The following is a 19,235-nucleotide window of genomic DNA, read 5'->3' as shown; positions in this document are numbered from 1 at the left end:
GATGAAACACAGAAATAACATCGGAATTAAATACAAAAGGCACAATGCCGACTTTAGTACATCAAGACCGATTCTTCTTATTGACAATGATTTTAAACATTCCTGTGACACTAGTTATAGATTCCGATGCTTCACTTCAGGTTTACTGTATCCCTTGGACATTCTTATTGACGATGAAACACAGAAATTGCATCGGAATTAAATATAAAAGGCACAATGCCGACTTAAGGATATGAAGACTGACTCTTCTTACTGACTTTGTTTTGAACCATTAGTGTGACACTAGTTATAGATTCCGATGCTTCACTTCCGGTTTACTGTATCGCTTGGACCTTCTTATTGACGATGAACCACAGAAATTGCATCGGAATTAAATACAAAAGGCACAATGCCGACTTAAGTACATGAAGACCGACTCTTCTTATTGACAACGATTTGAATCATTCCTGTGACACTAGTTACAGATTCCGATGCTTCACTTGAGGTTTACAGTATCCCTTGGACCTTCTTATTGACGATGAAACACAGAAATTGCATCGGAATTCAATACGAAAGGCACAATGCCGAATTAAGTACAAGAAGACTGACTCTTCTTCCTGACTATGCTTTGAACCATTCCTGTGACTCTAGTTATAGATTCCGATGCTTCACTTCAGGTTTACTGTATCCCTCTGACCTTCTTATTGACGACGAAGCACAGATATTGCATCGGTATTAAATAGAAAAGGCATAATAACGACTTAAGTACAAGAAGACTGACTCTTCTTACTGTCTATGTTTGAACCAATCCTGTGACACTAGTTGTAGATTCCGATGCTTCACTTCAGGTTTACTGTATCCCTTGGACCTTCTTATTGACGATGAAACACAGAAATTGCGTCGGAATTAAATACAAAATGCACAATGCCAACTTAAGTACAAGATCACTGACACTTCCTACTGTCTATGCTTTGAACCATTCCTGTGGCACTAATTGTAGATTCCGATGCTTCACTTGAGGTTTACTGTATCCCTTGTACTTTCTTATTGACGATGAAACACAGAAATTGCAACGGAATTGAATACAAAAGGCACAATGCCGACTTAAGTACATGAAGACCGACTCTTCTTATTGACAATGATTTGAACCATTCCTGTGACACTAGTTATAGATTGCGATGCTTCACTTGAGGTTTACAGTATCTCTTGGACATTCTTATTGACGATGAAACACAGAAATTGCATCCGAATTAAATACAAAAGGCACAATGCCGTCTTAAGGACAAGAAGACTGACTCTTCTTACTGAATTTGCTTTGAACCATTAGTGTGACACTATTTATAGATTCCGATGCTTCACTTCCGGTTTACTGTATCGTTTGCACCTTCTAATTGACGAGGAAACACAGAAATTGCATCGGAATTAAATACAAAAGGCACAATGCCGACTTAAATACAAGAAGACTGACTCTTCTTACTGACTATGTTTTGCACCATTCCTGAGACACTAGTTATAGATTCCGATGCTTCACTTCAGGTTTACTGTATACCTTGGACTATCTTATTGACGATGAAACACAGAAATTGCATCGGAATTAAATACAAAAGGCACAATGCCGACCTAAGTACAAGAAAACTGACTCTTCCTGCTGTCTATGATTTGAACCATTCCTGTGACACTAGTTATAGATTCCGATGCTTCACTTTAGGTTTACTGTTTCCCTTGGACCTTCTTATTGACGATGAAACACAGAAATTGCATCGGAATTAAATACAAAAGGCACAATGCCGACTTAAGTACATGAAGACCGACTCTTCCAACTGACTATGATTTGAACCATTCCTGTGACACTAGTTATAGATTCCGAAGCTTCATTGTAGGTTTACTGTATCCCTTGGACCTTGTTATTGACGATGAAACACAGAAATTGCATCGGAATTAAATACAAAAGCACAATGCCGACTTAAGTATAAGAAGACTGACTCTTCCTACTGTCTATGTTTTGATCCATTTCTGTGACACTAGTTATAGAGTCCGATGCTTCACTTCAGGTTTACTGTAACCCTTGGACCTTCTTATTGACGATGAATCACAGAAATTGCATCGGAATTATATACAACCGGCACAATGCCGACTTAAGTACAAGAAGACTGACTCTTCTTACTGTCTATATTTTGAACCATTCCAGTGTCACTAGTTATACGTTCCGATGCTTCACTCCAGGTTTACTGCATCCTTGGACCTTCTTATTGACGATCAAACACAGAAATTGCATCGGTATTAAATACAAAAGGCTCAATGCCGACTTAAGGACAAGAAGACTGACTCTTCTTACTGTCTATGTTTGAACCATTCCTGTGACACTAGTTATAGATTCCGATGCTTCACTTCAGGTTATATTGTATCCCTCTGACCTTCTTATTGACGGTGAAGCACAGCAATTGCATCGGATTTAAATACGATAGGCACAATGCCCAATTAAGTACATGAAGACCGACTCTTCTTATTGACAATGATTTGAACCATTCCTGTGACACTAGTTATAGATTCCGATGCTTCACTACAGGTTTACTGTATCCCTTGGATATTCTTATTGATGATGAAACACAAAATTGCATCGGAATTAAATGCAAAATTCACAATGCCGACTTAAGGACAAGAAGACTGACTCTTCTTACTGACTATGTTTTGAACCATTCCAGTGACACTAGTTATAGATTCCGATGCTTCACTACAGGTTTACTGTATCCCTTGGACATTCTTATTGACGATGAAACACAAAATTGCATCGGAATTAAATGCAAAATTCACAATGCCGACTTAAGGACAAGAAGACTGACTCTTCTTACTGACTATGTTTTGAACCAATCCTGTGACACTAGTTGTAGATTCCGATGCCTCACTTCAGGTTTACTGTATCCCTTGGACCTTCTTATTGACGATGAAACACAGAAATTGCATCGGAATTAAAAACAAAAGGCACAATGCCGACTTAAGTACAAGAACACTGACTCTTCCCACTGTCTATGTCTCGAACCATTCCTGTGACATTAGTTATATCTTCTGGTAAATCTTGCGGGATGTAAGGTCGTGGTCCATGAAACTCTTCAGCTCCTAACGTTTCGTCCAGTGCTTCGCTTGACATCTTCAGAGGGGTGTTTCTCCTCCGGTGAGTATTGCCGACTGACGGGTCGGACGCCTGAGAGCGACTTATGTATTGTAGAAAGTGGGCGTGACCAGAGTTACACGTGATATGCAGAGATAACCTTTGTCAGAGATAAAACTTAACTATCGATCGTAATCTTGTCACGGATAAAACTGTCTAGCAATTCTGTAGTGCTACTGTCCTAATATCACTAAGTTTCATGGTCTCTTCTTTCCGATTAAAATTATCCCTATGTTTATATATTTCAATTGCTTCTCTACAAAGCCGTGGTAATAGTTCGTCGTCGTAGATAAAATTTTTGTTTCGGAAAACTTCACTTGATGATTTCCTGGCTGAAAAGCGTGTTCTGCTACAGCCGATTTATCTGTTTTTCCTAATCGGCAAAGACTTCTGTGTTCTTTTAACCGTGTATTTACGCTTCTTTTTGTTGTTCGAACATAAACTTTTCCACATGTACACGGAATTTTATATACGCCACTGGCTGATAGAGGAGCGCGTTTATCTTTTACAGACCGAAGAACATGACAAATTTTCTTCGTTGGTCTAAAAACAGGTCTAATATCATGTTTACTTAAAATCTTTCCAATCTGATCCGTTACTTTCTTTATAAAAGGGAGAGAGACTGTATTCTTCCATCGTTTTTCGGACTTGCCCTTAAGCTTTTTGTTGTTTGGGTGCAGAATTCTGCTTACTTCTTTCTTTGAGTAGCCATTTTTCTCAAAAGCGTGCTTCAGATGTTTTAATTCGTCGTCTAGATACTCCGGCGTGCAAATCCGTCTGGCTCTGTCAACGAGACTTGTAATCACACCTCTTTTTTGTTTTGGATGGTGGTTAGAGTTTTTATGTAAGTATCTGTCTGTGTGCGTTATTTTTCTAAAAATCTGTTGTTTCAAGCTTCCATCCGTCTGTCTCATAACTAAAACATCCAAAAACGGTATTTTGTTATCATTTTCTCTCTCCATGGTAAACTGGATTCTTGGATTTATATTATTAAGGTACTCAAAAAATTCGCCTAAGGCTTCTCTACCATATGGCCAGACCACAAATGTATCGTCTACATACCGATACCAGCGAGATGGATTCTTATCTGCTTTTTCCAAGGCTGACTGTTCGAATTTCTCCATGTAGAAATTAGCTACTGCAGGACCCAATGGGTTACCCATTGCTACGCCATTAAGTTGTTCGTAAAATTCATTATTCCACTGGAAATGACTGGAAGTAAGACAGTGTCTGAAAAGAGCAGTCAGATCTTCTGGAAAAATATCCGTTATAAAATCCATAACTTCATTAACTGGAATCATAGTAAATAAAGATACTACATCGAAACTTACTAAAATATCTTCAGGAGTCAGAATTAAACCTTCAATTTTCTCTATAAAATGACGTGAGTCCTTTATATATGAGTCCGTTTTTCCTAAATATGGTTGTAAGCGAGTTGTTAGATATCTTGCTATTTCGTACGTAGGAGAATTGATAGCACTAACAATCGGTCTCAGAGGAAGGTCCTTCTTATGTACCTTGGGTAGGCCATAGAGTCTAGGACACATAGCTTCAGTCTTCAAAAAAGTTCTTTTTTCTTCTTTTTGAATAGAAGTGGCCGATTTTATCAAATCATATGTTTTCCGTAGTACGCTGGCTGTAGGATCTTTCTTAAGTTTTTTGTATTCAAAAAGAAAAAAAAAAGAGCTTTATTGAAGACTGAAGCTATGTGTCCTAGACTCTATGGCCCACCCAAGGTACATAAGAAGGACCTTCCTCTGAGACCGATTGTTAGTGCTATCAATTCTCCTATGTACGAAATAGCAAGATATCTAACAACTCGCTTACAACCATATTTAGGAAAAACGGACTCATATATAAAGGACTCACATCATTTTATAGAGAAAATTGAAGGTTTAATTCTGACTCCTGAAGATATTTTAGTAAGTTTCGATGTAGTATCTTTATTTACTATGATTCCAGTTAATGAAGTTATGGATTTTATAACGGATATTTTTCCAGAAGATCCGACTGCCCTTTTCAGACAATGTCTTACTTCCAGTCATTTCCAGTGGAATAATGAATTTTACGAACAACTTAATGGCGTAGCAATGGGTAACCCATTGGGTCCTGCAGTAGCTAATTTCTACATGGAGAAATTCGAACAGTCAGCCTTGGAAAAAGCAGATAAGAAACCATCTCGCTGGTATCGGTATGTAGACGATACATTTGTGGTCTGGCCACATGGTAGAGAAGCCTCAGGCGAATTTTTTGAGTACCTTAATAATATAAATCCAAGAATCCAGTTTACCATGGAGAGAGAAAATGATAACAAAATACCGTTTTTGGATGTTTTAGTTATGAGACAGACGGATGGAAGCTTGAAACAACAGATTTTTAGAAAAATAACGCACACAGACAGATACTTACATAAAAACTCTAACCACCATCCAAAACAAAAAAGAGGTGTGATTACAAGTCTCGTTGACAGAGCCAGACGGATTTGCACGCCGGAGTATCTAGACGACGAATTAAAACATCTGAAGCACGCTTTTGAGAAAAATGGCTACTCAAAGAAAGAAGTAAGCAGAATTCTGCACCCAAACAACAAAAAGCTTAAGGACAAGTCCGAAAAACGATGGAAGAATACAGTCTCTCTCCCTTTTATAAAGAAAGTAACGGATCATATTGGAGAGATTTTAAGTAAACATGATATTAGACCTGTTTTTAGACCAACGAAGAAAATTTGTCATGTTCTTCGGTCTGTAAAAGATAAACGCGCTCCTCTATCAGCCAGTGGCGTATATAAAATTCCGTGTACATGTGGAAAAGTTTATGTTCGAACAACAAAAAGAAGCGTAAATACACGGTTAAAAGAACACAGAAGTCTTTGCCGATTAGGAAAAACAGATAAATCGGCTGTAGCAGAACACGCTTTTCAGCCAGGAAATCATCAAGTGAAGTTTTCCGAAACAAAAATTTTATCTACGACGACGAACTATTACCCACGGCTTTGTAGAGAAGCAATTGAAATATATAAACATAGGGATAATTTCAATAGGAAAGAAGAGACCATGAAACTTAGTGATATTTGGACAGTAGCACTACAGAATTGCTAGACAGTTTTATCCGTGACAAGATTACGATCGATAGTTAAGTTTTATCTCTGAAAAAAGGTTATCTCTGCATATCACGTGTAACTCTGGTCACGCCCACTTTCTACGATACATAAGTTGCTCTCAGACGTCCGACCCGTCAGTCGGCAAGACTCACCGGAGGAGAATCACCCCTCTGAAGATGTCAAGCGAAGCACTGGACGAAACGTTAGGAGCTGAAAAGTTTCATGGACCACGACCTTACATCCCGCAAGGTTTACCAGAAGATATGTCATCTGGTCGTGAAAGCCCTCATACTATGAACACTAGTTGTAGATTCCGATGCTTCACTTCAGGTTTACTGTATCCCTTGTACTTTCTTATTGACGAAGAAACACAGAAATTGCATCGGAATTAAATAGACAAGGCACAATGTCGACTTAAGTACAAGAAGTCTGACTCTTCTTACCGTATATGTTTTGAACCATTCCTGTGACACTAGTTATAGATTCCGATGCTTCACTCCAGGATTACTGTATCCCTTGGACCTTCTTATTGACGATGAAACACAGAAATTGCATCGGAATTAAATACAAAAGGCACAATGCCGACATACGTACAAGAAGACTGGTTCTTCCTACTGTCTATGCTTCGAACCATTCCTGTGACACTAGTTTTGGATTCCGATGCTTCACTTCAGGTTTACTGTATCCCTCTGACCTTCTTATTGGCGATGAAACACAGAAATTGCATCAGAATTAAATACAAAAGGAACAACGCCGACTTAAGGACAAGAAGACTGACTCTTCTTACTGACTTTGTTTTGATATATTCCTGTGACACTAGTTATAGATTCCGATGCTTCACTTCAGGTTTATTGTATCCCACTGACCTTCTTATTGACGATGAAACACAGAAATTGCATTGGATTTAAATACAAAAGGCACAATGTCGACTTAAGTACAAGAAGTCTGACTCATCTTACCGTCTATGTTTTGAACCATTCCTGTGACACTAGTTATAGATTCCGATGCTTCACTCCAGGTTTACTGTACCCCTTGGACCTTCTCATTGACGATGAAACACAGAAATTGCATCGGAATTACATAAAAAATGCACAATGCTGACTTACGTATAAGAAGACTGGTTCTTCCTACCTTCTATGTTTTGAACCATTCCTGTGACACTAGTTTTGGATTCCGATGCTTCACTTCAGGTTTACTGTATCCCTCTGACCTTCTTATTGGCGATGAAACACAGAAATTGCATCAGAATTAAATACAAAAGGAACAACGCCGACTTAAGGACAAGAAGACTGACTCTTCTTACTGACTTTGTTTTGAAATATTCCTGTGACACTAGTTATAGATTCCGAAAATTCACTTCAGGTTTATTGTATCCCACTGACCTTCTTATTGACGATGAAACACAGAAATTGCATTGGAATTAAATACAAAAGGCACAATGCCGACTTAAGTACAAGAAGACTGACTCTTCATACTGTCTATGCTTTGAACCATTGCTGTGACACTAGTTATAGATTCCGACGCTTCACTTCAGGTTTACTATATCCCTCTGACCTTATTGCCGATGAAACACAAAAATTGCATCGGAATTAAATACAAAAGGCACAATGCCGACTTAAGGACAAGAAGACTGACTCTTCTTACTGACTATGTTTTGAACCATTCCTGTGACACTAGTTATAGATTCCGATGCTTCGCTTCAGGTTTACAGTATCCCTCTGACCTTCTGATTGACGATGAAACACAGAAATTGCATCAGAATTAAATACAAAAGCCACAATGACGACTTATGTACATGAAGACTCACTCTTCGTACTGTCTATGTTTTGAACCATCCCTGTGACACTAGATATAGATTCCGATGCTTCACTTCAGGTTTACTGTCTCCCTTGGACCTTCTTATTGACGATGAAACACGGAAATTGCATCGGAATTAAATACAAAAGGCACAATGCCGACTTAAGTACAAGAAGACTGACTCTTCTTACTGTCTATATTTTGAACCATCCCAGTGACACTAGTTATAGATTCCGTTGCTTCACATCCGGTTTACTGTATCCCTCTGACCTTCTTTTTGACTATGAAACACAGAAATTGAATCGGAATTAAATACAAAAGGCACAATGCCGACTTAAGGACATGAAGACTGACTCTTCTTACTGACTATGTTTGAACCATTCCTGTGACACTAGCTATAGATTCCGATGCTTCACTTCAGGTTTACTGTATCCCTCTGACTTTCTTATAGACGATGAGACACAGTAATGGCAAAGGAATTAAATACAAAATGCATAATGCCGACTTAAGTACAAAGAGACTGACTCTTCTTACTGACTATGTTTTGAACCATTCCTGTGACACTAGTTATAGATTCCGATGCTTCACTTGAGGTTTACTGTATCCCTTGGACGTTGTTATTCACGATGAAACACATAAATGGCATAGGAATTAAATAGAAAAGGCACAATGACGACTTACGTACAAGAATACTGACTCTTCTTACTGTCTATGTTTTGAACCATTCCTGTGACACTAGTTATAGATTCCGATGCTTCACTCCTGGTTTATTGTATCCCTTGGACCTTCTTATTGACGATGAAACACAGAAATTGCATCGGAATTAAATACAATAGGCACAAAGCCGACTTAAGTATAAGAAGACTGACTCTTCCTACTGTCTATGGTTTGATCCACTTCTGTGACACTAGTTATAGAGTCCGATGCTTCACTTCAGGTTTACTGTAACCTTTGGACCTTCTTATTGACGATGAATCACAGAAATTGCATCGGAATTAAATACAAAAGGCACAATGCCGATTAAGGACAAGAGGACTGACTCTTCTTACTGATTATGGTTTGAACCATTCACGTGACACTAGTTATAGATTCCGATGCTTCACTCCAGTTTACTGTATCCCTTGGACCTTCTTATTGACGATGAAACACAGAAATTGCATCGGAATTAAATACAAAAGGCACAATGCCGACTTACATACAAGAAGACTGGTTCTTCCTACTGTCTATGTTTTGAACCATTACTGTGACACTAGTTTTGGAGTCTGAAGCTTCACTTCAGGTTTACTGTATCCCTCTGACCTTCTTATTGACGATGAAACACAGAAATTGCATCGGAATTAAATACAAAAGGCACAATGCCGACTTAAGTACAAGAAGACTGACTCTTCATACTGTCTATGTTTTGAACCATTGCTGTGACACGATTTTTAGATTCCGATGCTTCACTTCAGGTTTACTGTATCCCTCTGACCTTATTGCCGATGAAACACAGAAATTGCATCGGAATTAAATACAAAAGGCACAATGCCGACTTGAGTACAAGAAGACTGACTCTTCTTACTGTCTATGTTTGAACCATTGCTGTGACACGAGTTATTGATTCCGATGCTTCTCTTCAGGTTTACTGTATCCCTCTGACCTTATTGCCGATGAAACACAGAAATTGCATCGGAATTAAATACGAAAAGCACAATGCCCAATTAAGTTCAAGATGACTGACTCTTTTTACTGACTATGCTTTGAACCATTCCTGTGAAATTAGTTATAGATTCCGATGCTTCACTTCAGGTTTACTCTATACCATGGAACTTCTTATTGACGATGAAACACACATATTGCATCGGAATTAAATACAAAAGGCACAATGCCGACTAACGTACAACAAGACTGGTTCTTCCTACTGTCTATGTTTTGAACCATTCCTGTGACACTAGTTTTGGATTCCGATGCTTCACTTGAGGTTTACTGTATCCCTCTGACTTTCTTATTGACGACGAAACACAGAAATTGCATCGGAATTAAATACAAAAGGCACAATGCCGACTTAAGTACAAGAAGACTGACTCTTCCTACTGTCTATGTTTTGAACCATTGCTGTGACACTAGTTATAGATTCCGATGTTTCACTTCAGGTTTACTGTATCCCACTGACCATATTGCCGAGGAAACACAGAAATTGCATCGGTATTAAATACAAAAGGCACAATGCCGACTTATGTACAGGAAGACTGACTCTTCCTACTGTCTATGTTTTGAACCATTGCTGTGACACTAGTTATAGATTCCGATACTTCACTTCAGGTTTACTGAATCCCTCTGATCTTCTTATTGACGATGATACACAGAGATTGCATCGGTATTAAATAGAAAAGGCACAATGCCGACTTAAGTACAAGAAGACAGACTCTTCTTACTGTCTATGTTTTGAACCATTCCTGTGACACTAGTTACAGATTCCGATGCTTCACTTCAGGCTTACTGTTTCCCTTGGACCTTCTCATTGACGATGAAACACAGAAATTGCATCGGAATTCAATACAAAAGGCCATATGCCGACTTACGTATAAGGAGACTGACTCTTCCTACTGTCAATGGTTTGATCCATTTCTGTGACACTAGTTATAGAGTCCGATGCTTCACTTCAGGTTTACTGTATCCTTTGGACCTTCTTATTGACGATGAATCACAGAAATTGCATCGGAATTAAATACAAAAGGCACAATGCCGACTTAAGTACAAGAACACTGACTCTTCCTATTGTTTATGTTTTGAGCCATTCCTGTGACACCAGTTATAGATTCCGATGCTTCACTTCAGGTTTACTGTATCCCTTGTACTTTCTTATTTACGATGAAACACAGAAATTTCATCGGAAGTAAATACAAAAGGCACAATGCCGACTTAAGTACATGAAGACCGACTCTTCTTATTGACAATGATTTGAACCATTCCTGTGACACTAGTTATTGATTCCGATGCTTCACTTCAGGTTTACTGTATCGCTTGGACCTTCTTATTGACGATGAAACACAGAAATTGCATCGGAATTAAATACAAACGGCACAATGCCGACTTAAGTACATGAAGACCGACTCTTCCTGCTGACTAAGTTTTGAACCATTCCTGTCACACTGGTTGTAGATTCCGATGCTTCACTTGAGGTTTACTGTATCCCTTGGACCTTCTTATTGACGATGAAACACAGAAATTGCATCGGAAATAAATACAAAAGGCACAATTCCGACTTAAGTACAAGAAGACTGACTCTTCTTACTGACTATGTTTTGAACCATTCCTGTGACACTAGTTATAGATTCTGATGCTTCACTTCAGGTTTACTGTATCCCTCTGACCTTCTAATTGACCGTGAAGCACAGAAATTGCATCGGAATTAAATACGAAAGGCACAATGCCCAATTAAGTTCAAGATGAATGACTCTTCTTACTGACTATGCTTTGAACCATTTCTGTGACACTAGTTATAGATTCCGATACTTCACTTCAGGTTTACTGAATCCCTCTGATCTTCTTATTGACGATGATACACAGAAATTTAATCGGTATTAAATAGAAAAGGCACAATGCCGACTTAAGTACAAGAAGACTGACTCTTCTTACTGTCTATGTTTTGAACCAATCCTGTGTCACTAGTTGTAGATTCCGATGCTTCACTTCAGGTTTACTGTATCCCTTGGACCTTCTTATTGACGATGAAACACAGAAATTGCATCGGAATTAAATACAAAAGGCACAAAGCCTACTTAAGTACAAGGAGACTGTCTCTTTGTACTGTCTATGTTTTGAACCATTCCTGTGACACTAGTTATAGATTCCGATGCTTCACTTCAGGTTTACTGTTTCCCTTGGACCTTCTTATTGACGATGAAACACAGAAATTGCATCAGATTTAAATACAAAGGGCACAATGCCGACTTAAGAATAAGAAGACTGACTCTTCCTACTGTCTATGTTTTGAACCATTTCTGTGACACTAGTTATAGAGTCCGATGCTTCACTTCAGGTTTACTGTATCCCTTGGCCTTCTTATTGATGATGAATCACAGAAATTGCATCGGAATTAAATACAAAAGGCACAATGCCGACTTAAGTACAAGAAGACTCACTCTTCTTACTGTCTATATTTTGAACCATTCCAGTGACACTAGTTATAGATTCCGATGCTTCACTTCAGGTTTACTGTATCCTTTGGACCTTCTTATTGACGATGAAACACAGAAATTGCATCGGAACTACATACAAAAGGCGCAATGCCGACTTAAGTACAAGAAGACTGACTCTTCTTAGTGACTATGTTTTGTACCATTCCTGTGACACTAGTTATAGATTTCGATGCTTCACTTCTGGTTTACTGTATCCCTCTGACCTTCTTATGAACGATGAAACACAGAAATTGCATCGGAATTAAATACAAAAGGCACAATGCCGACTTAAGTACAAGAAGACTGACTCTTCTTACTGTCTATGTTTGAACCATTCCTGTGACACTAGTTATAGATTCCGATGCTTCACTTCAGGTTTACCGTATCCCTCTGACCATCTTATTGATGGTGAAGCACAGAAATTGCATCGGAATTTAATACGAAAGGCACAATGCCGAATTAAGTACAAGACGACTGACTCTTCTTACTGACTATGCTTTGAACCATTCCTGTGACACTAGTTATTGACTCCGATGCTTCACTTCAGGTTTACTGTATCACTTGGACCTTCTTATTGACGATGAAACACAGAAATTGCATCGGAATTAAATACAAAAGGCACAATGCCAACTTAAGTACAAGAAGACAGACTCTTCTTACTGTCTATGTTTTGAACCATTCCTGTGACACTAGTTACAGATTCCGATGCTTCACTTCAGGTTTACTGTTTCCCTTGGACCTTCTCATTGACGATGAAACACAGAAATTGCATCGGAATTCAATACAAAAGGCAATAAGCCGACTTACGTATAAGGAGACTGACTCTTCCTACTGTCAATGGTTTGATCCATTTCTGTGACACTAGTTATAGAGTCCGATTCTTCACTTCAGGTTTACTGTATCCTTTGGACCTTCTTATTGACGATGAATCACAGAAATTGCATCGGAATTAAATACAAAAGTCACAACGCCGACTTGAGTACAAGAAGACTGACTCTTCTTACTGACTATGCTTTTTACCATTCCTGTGAAACTAGTTATAGATTCCGATGCTTCACTTCAGGTTTACTGTATACCATGGAACTTCTTATTGACGATGAAACACTCATATTGCATCGGAATTAAATACAAAAGGCACAATGCCGACTAACGTACAACAAGACTGGTTCTTCCTACTGTCTATGTTTTGAACAATTCCTGTGACACTAGTTTTGGATTCCGATGCTTCACTTGAGGTTTACTGTATCTCTCTGACTTTCTTATTGACGATGAAACACAGAAATTGCACCGGAATTAAATACAAAAAGCACAATGCCGACTTAAGTACAAGAAGACTGACTCTTCCTACTGTCTATGTTTTGAACCATTGCTGTGACACTAGTTATAGATTCCGATGCTTCACTTCAGGTTTACTGTATCCCTCTGACCATATTGCCGACGAAACACAGAAATTGCATCGGTATTAAATACAAAAGGCACAATGCCGACTTAAGTACAAGAAGACTGACTCTTCCTACTGTCTATGGTTTGAACCATTGCTGTGACACTAGTTATAGATTGCGATACTTCACTTCAGGTTTACTGAATCCCTCTGATCTTCTTATTGACGATGATACACAGAAATTGCATCGGTATTAAATAGAAAAGGCACAATGCCGACTTAAGTACAAGAAGACAGACTCTTCTTACTGTCTATGTTTTGAACCAATGCTGTGTCACTAGTTGTAGATTCCGATGCTTCACTTCAGGTTTACTGTATCCCTTGGACCTTCTTATTGACGATGAAACACAGAAATTGCATCGGAATTAAATACAAAAGGCACAATGCCGACTTAAGTACAAGAACACTGACTCTTCCTATTGTTTATGTTTTGAACCATTCCTGTGACACCAGTTATAGATTCCGATGCTTCACTTCAGGTTTACTGTATCCCTTGTACTTTCTTATTGACGATGAAACACAGAAATTTCATCGGAAGTAAATACAAAAGGCACAATGCCGACTTAAGTACATGAAGACCGAGTCTTCTTATTGACAATGATTTGAACCGTTCCTGTGACACTAGTTATTGATTCCGATGCTTCTCTTCAGGTTTACTGTATCGCTTGGACCTTCTTATTGACGATGAAACACAGAAATTGCATCGGAATTAAATGCAAACGGCACAATGCCGACTTAAGTACATGAAGACCGACTCTTCCTACTGACTAAGTATTGTACCATTCCTGTCACACTAGTTATAGATTCCGATGCTTCACTTGAGGTTTACTGTATCCCTTGGACCTTCTTATTGACGATGAAACACAGAAATTGCATCGGAAATAAATACAAAAGGCACAATTCCGACTTAAGTACAAGAAGACTGACTCTTCTTACTGACTATGTTTTGAACCATTCCTGTGACACTAGTTATAGATTCTGATGCTTCACTTCAGGTTTACTGTATCCCTCTGACCTTCTAATTGACCGTGAAGCACAGAAATTGCATCGGAATTAAATACGAAAGGCACAATGCCCAATTAAGTTCAACATGAATGACTCTTCTTACTGACTATGTTTTGAACCATTTCTGTGACACTAGTTATAGATTCCGATACTTCACTTCAGGTTTACTGAATCCCTCTGATCTTCTTATTGACGATGATACACAGAAATTTAATCGGTATTAAATAGAAAAGGCACAATGCCGACTTAAGTACAAGAAGACTGACTCTTCTTACTGTCTATGTTTTGAACCAATCCTGTGTCACTAGTTGTAGATTCCGATGCTTCACTTCAGGTTTACTGTATCCCTTGGACCTTCTTATTGACGATGAAACACAGAAATTGCATCGGAATTAAATACAAAAGGCACAAAGCCTACTTAAGTACAAGGAGACTGTCTCTTTGTACAGTCTATGTTTTGAACCATTCCTGTGACACTAGTTATAGATTCCGATGCTTCACTTCAGGTTTACTGTTTCCCTTGGACCTTCTTATTGACGATGAAACACAGACATTGCATCGGATTTAAACACAAAGGGCACAATGCCGACTTAAGAATAAGAAGACTGACTCTTCCTACTGTCTATGTTTTGAACCATCTCTGTGACACTAGTTATAGAGTCCGATGCTTCACTTCAGGTTTACTGTATCCCTTGGCCTTCTTATTGACGATGAATCACAGAAATTGCATCGGAATTAAATACAAAAGGCACAATGCCGACTTAAGTACAAGAAGACTCACTCTTCTTACTGTCTATATTTTGAACCATTCCAGTGACACTAGTTATAGATTCCGATGCTTCACTTCAGGTTTACTGTATCCTTTGGACCTTCTTATTGACGATGAAACACAGAAATTGCATCGGAACTACATGCAAAAGGCGCAATGCCGACTTAAGTACAAGAAGACTGACTCTTCTTAGTGACTATGTTTTGTACCATTCCTGTGACACTAGTTATAGATTCCGATGCTTCACTTCTGGTTTACTGTATCCCTCTGACCTTCTTATGAACGATGAAAAACAGAAATTGCATCGGAATTAAATACAAAAGGCACAATGCCGACTTAAGTACAAGAAGACTGACTCTTCCTACTGTCTATATTTGAACCATTCCTGTGACACTAGTTATAGATTCCGATGCTTCACTTCAGGTTTACCGTATCCCTCTGACCATCTTATTGATGGTGAAGCACAGAAATTGCATCGGAATTTAATACGAAAGGCACAATGCCGAATTAAGTACAAGACGACTGACTCTTCTTACTGACTATGTTTTGAACCAATCCTGTGACACTAGTTATTGACTCCGATGCTTCACTTCAGGTTTACTGTATCACTTGGACCTTCTTATTGACGATGAAACACAGAAATTGCATCGGAATTAAATACAAAAGGCACAATGCCGATTTAAGGACAAGAAGATTGACTCTTCTTACTGACTATGTTTTGAACCATTCCTGTGACACTAGTTATAGATTCCGATGCTTCACTTCCGGTTTACTGTATCCCTCTGACCTTCTTGTTGACGATGAAACACAGAAACTGCATCGCAATGAAATACAAAAGGCACGATGCCGACTTAAGTACAAGAAGATTGACTCTTCTTACTGTCTATGTTTGAACCATTCCTGTGACACTAGTTATAGATTCCGATGCTTCACTTCAGGTTTACTGTATCCCTCTGACCTTCTAATTGACGGTGAAGCACAGAAATTGCATCGGAATTAAATACGAAAGGCACAATGCCCAATTAAGTTCAAGAAGACTGACTCTTCTTACTGACTATGTTTTGAACCATTTCTGTGACACTAGTTATAGATTCCGATAATTCACTTCAGGTTTACTGTATCCCTCTGACCTTCTTATTGACGATGATACACAGAGATTGCATCGGTATAACATAGAAAAGGCACAATGCCGACTTAAGTACTAGAAGACAGGCTCTTCTTACTGTCTATGTTTTGAACCAATCCTGTGACACTAGTTGTAGATTCCGATGCTTCACTTCAGGTTTACTGTATCCCTTGGACCTTCTTATTGACGATGAAACACAAAATTCTATCGGAATTAAATACATATGGCACAATGCCGACTAAAGTACAGAAGACCGACTCTTCCTACTGACTATGTTTGAACCATCCCTGTGACACCCGTTATAGATTCCGATGCATCACTTGAGGTTTACTGTATCCCTTGGACGTTCTGATCGACGATGAAACACAGAAATTGCATCAGAATTAAATACAAAAGGCACAATGCCGTCTTAAGTACAAGAAGACTGACTCTTCTTACTGTCTATGTTTTGAACCATTCCTGTGACACTAGTTATAGATTCCGATGCTTTACTCCAGGTTTACTGTATCCCTTGGACCATCTTATTGACGATGAAACACAGAAATTGCATCGGAATTAAATACAAAAAGCACAAAGCCGACTTAAGGACAAGAAGACTGACTCTTCTTACTGACTATGTTTTGAACCATTCCTATGACACTAGGTATAGATTTCGATGCTTCACTTCAGGTTTACTGTATCCCTCTGACTTTCTTATAGACGATGAAACACAGAAAAGACACCGGAGTTAAATACAAAAGGCACAATGCCGACTTAAGTACATGAAGACTGACTCTTCTTACTGTCTATGTTTTGAACCATTCCATGGACACTAGTTATAGATTGCGATGCTCCACTAAAGGTTTACTGTATCCCTTGGACCTTCTTATTCACGATGAAACACAGAAATTGCATCGGAATTAAATAGAAAAGGCACAATGCCGACTTAAGTTCAAGAAGACTGACTCTTCTATCTGACTATGTTTTGAACCATTGATTCCGATGCTTCACTACAGGTTTCCTATATCCCTTGGACCTTCTTATTGACGATGAAACAGAGAAATTGCATCGGCATTAAATACTAAAGGCAAAATGCCGACTTAAGTACACGAAGACTGACTCATCTTACTGTCTATGTATTGAACCATTCCTGTGACACTAGTTATAGATTCCGATGCTTCACTCCAGGTTTACTGTGTCCCTTGGACCTTCTTATTGACGATGAAACACAGAAATTGCATCGGAATTAAATACAAATGGCACAATGCCGTCTTAAGTACAAGAAGACTGTCTCTTCGTACTGTCTATGTTTTGAACCATTCCTGTGACACTAGTTATAGATTCCGATGCTTCACTTCAGGTTTACTGTTTCCCTTGGACCTTCTTATTGACGATGAAACACAGAAATTGCATCGGATTTAAATACAAAGGGCACAATGCCGACTTAAGGAAAAGAAGACTGACTCTTCCGACTGTCTTTGTTTTGAACCATTTCTGTGACACTAGTTATAGAGTCCGATGCTTCACTTCAGGTTTACTGTATCCCTTGGACATTCTTATTGACGATGAATCACAGAAATTGCATCGGCATTAAATACTAAAGGCAAAATGCCGACTTAAGTACACGAAGACTGACTCATCTTACTATGTATTGAGCCATTCCTGTGACACTAGTTATAGGTTCCGATGCTTCACTTCAGGTTTACTGTATCCCTCTGACCTTATTGCCGATGAAACACAGAAATTGCATCGGAATGAAATACAAAATGTACAATGCCGACTTAAGGACAAGAAGACTGACTCTTCTTACTGACTATGTTTTGAACCATTCCTGTGACACTAGTTAGAGATTCCGATGCTTCACTTAAGGTTTACTGTATCCCTCTGACCTTCTGATTGACGATGAAACACAGAAATTGCATCAGAATTAAATACAAAAGCCACAATGCCGACTTATGTACATGAAGACTGACTCTTCGTACTGTCTATGTTTTGAACCATTTCTGTGACACTAGTTATAGATTCCGCTGCTTCACTTCAGGTTTACTGTTTCCCTTGGACCTTCTTATTGACGATGAAACACAGAAATTGCATCGGAATTAAATACAAAAGGCACAATGCCGACTTAAGTATAAGAAGACTGATTCTTCCTACTGTCAAAGGTTTGATCCATTTCTGTGACACTAGTTATAGAGTCCGATGCTTCACTTCAGGTTTACTGTATCCTTTGGACCTTCGTATTGACGATGAATCACAGAAATTGCATCGGAATTATATACAAAAGGCACAATGCCGACTTAAGTACAAGAAGACTGACTCTTCTTACTGTCTATATTTTGAACCATTCCAGTGACACTAGTTATAGATTCCGATGCTTCACTTCAGGTTTACTGTATCCCTTGGACCTTCTAAATGACGACAAAACACAGAAATTGCATCGGAATTAAATACAAAAGGCACAATGCCGACTTAAGGACAAGAAGACTGACTCTTCTTACTGACTATGTTTTGAACCATTCCTGTGACACTAGTTATAGTTTCCGATGCTTCACATCCGGTTTACTGTATCCCTCTGACCTTCTTATTGACGATGAAACACAGATATTGCATCGGAATTAAATAGAAAAGGCACAATGCCACTTTAAGTACAAGAAGACTGACTCTTGTTACTGACTATGTTTTGAACCATTCCTGTGGAACTAGTTATAGATTC

Source organism: Schistocerca piceifrons, unplaced genomic scaffold (genome assembly GCF_021461385.2).
Source record: "Schistocerca piceifrons isolate TAMUIC-IGC-003096 unplaced genomic scaffold, iqSchPice1.1 HiC_scaffold_2112, whole genome shotgun sequence".
In the NCBI taxonomy this organism is placed as follows: domain Eukaryota; kingdom Metazoa; phylum Arthropoda; class Insecta; order Orthoptera; family Acrididae; genus Schistocerca; species Schistocerca piceifrons.
Note: the sequence above shows the minus strand (reverse complement) of the source record.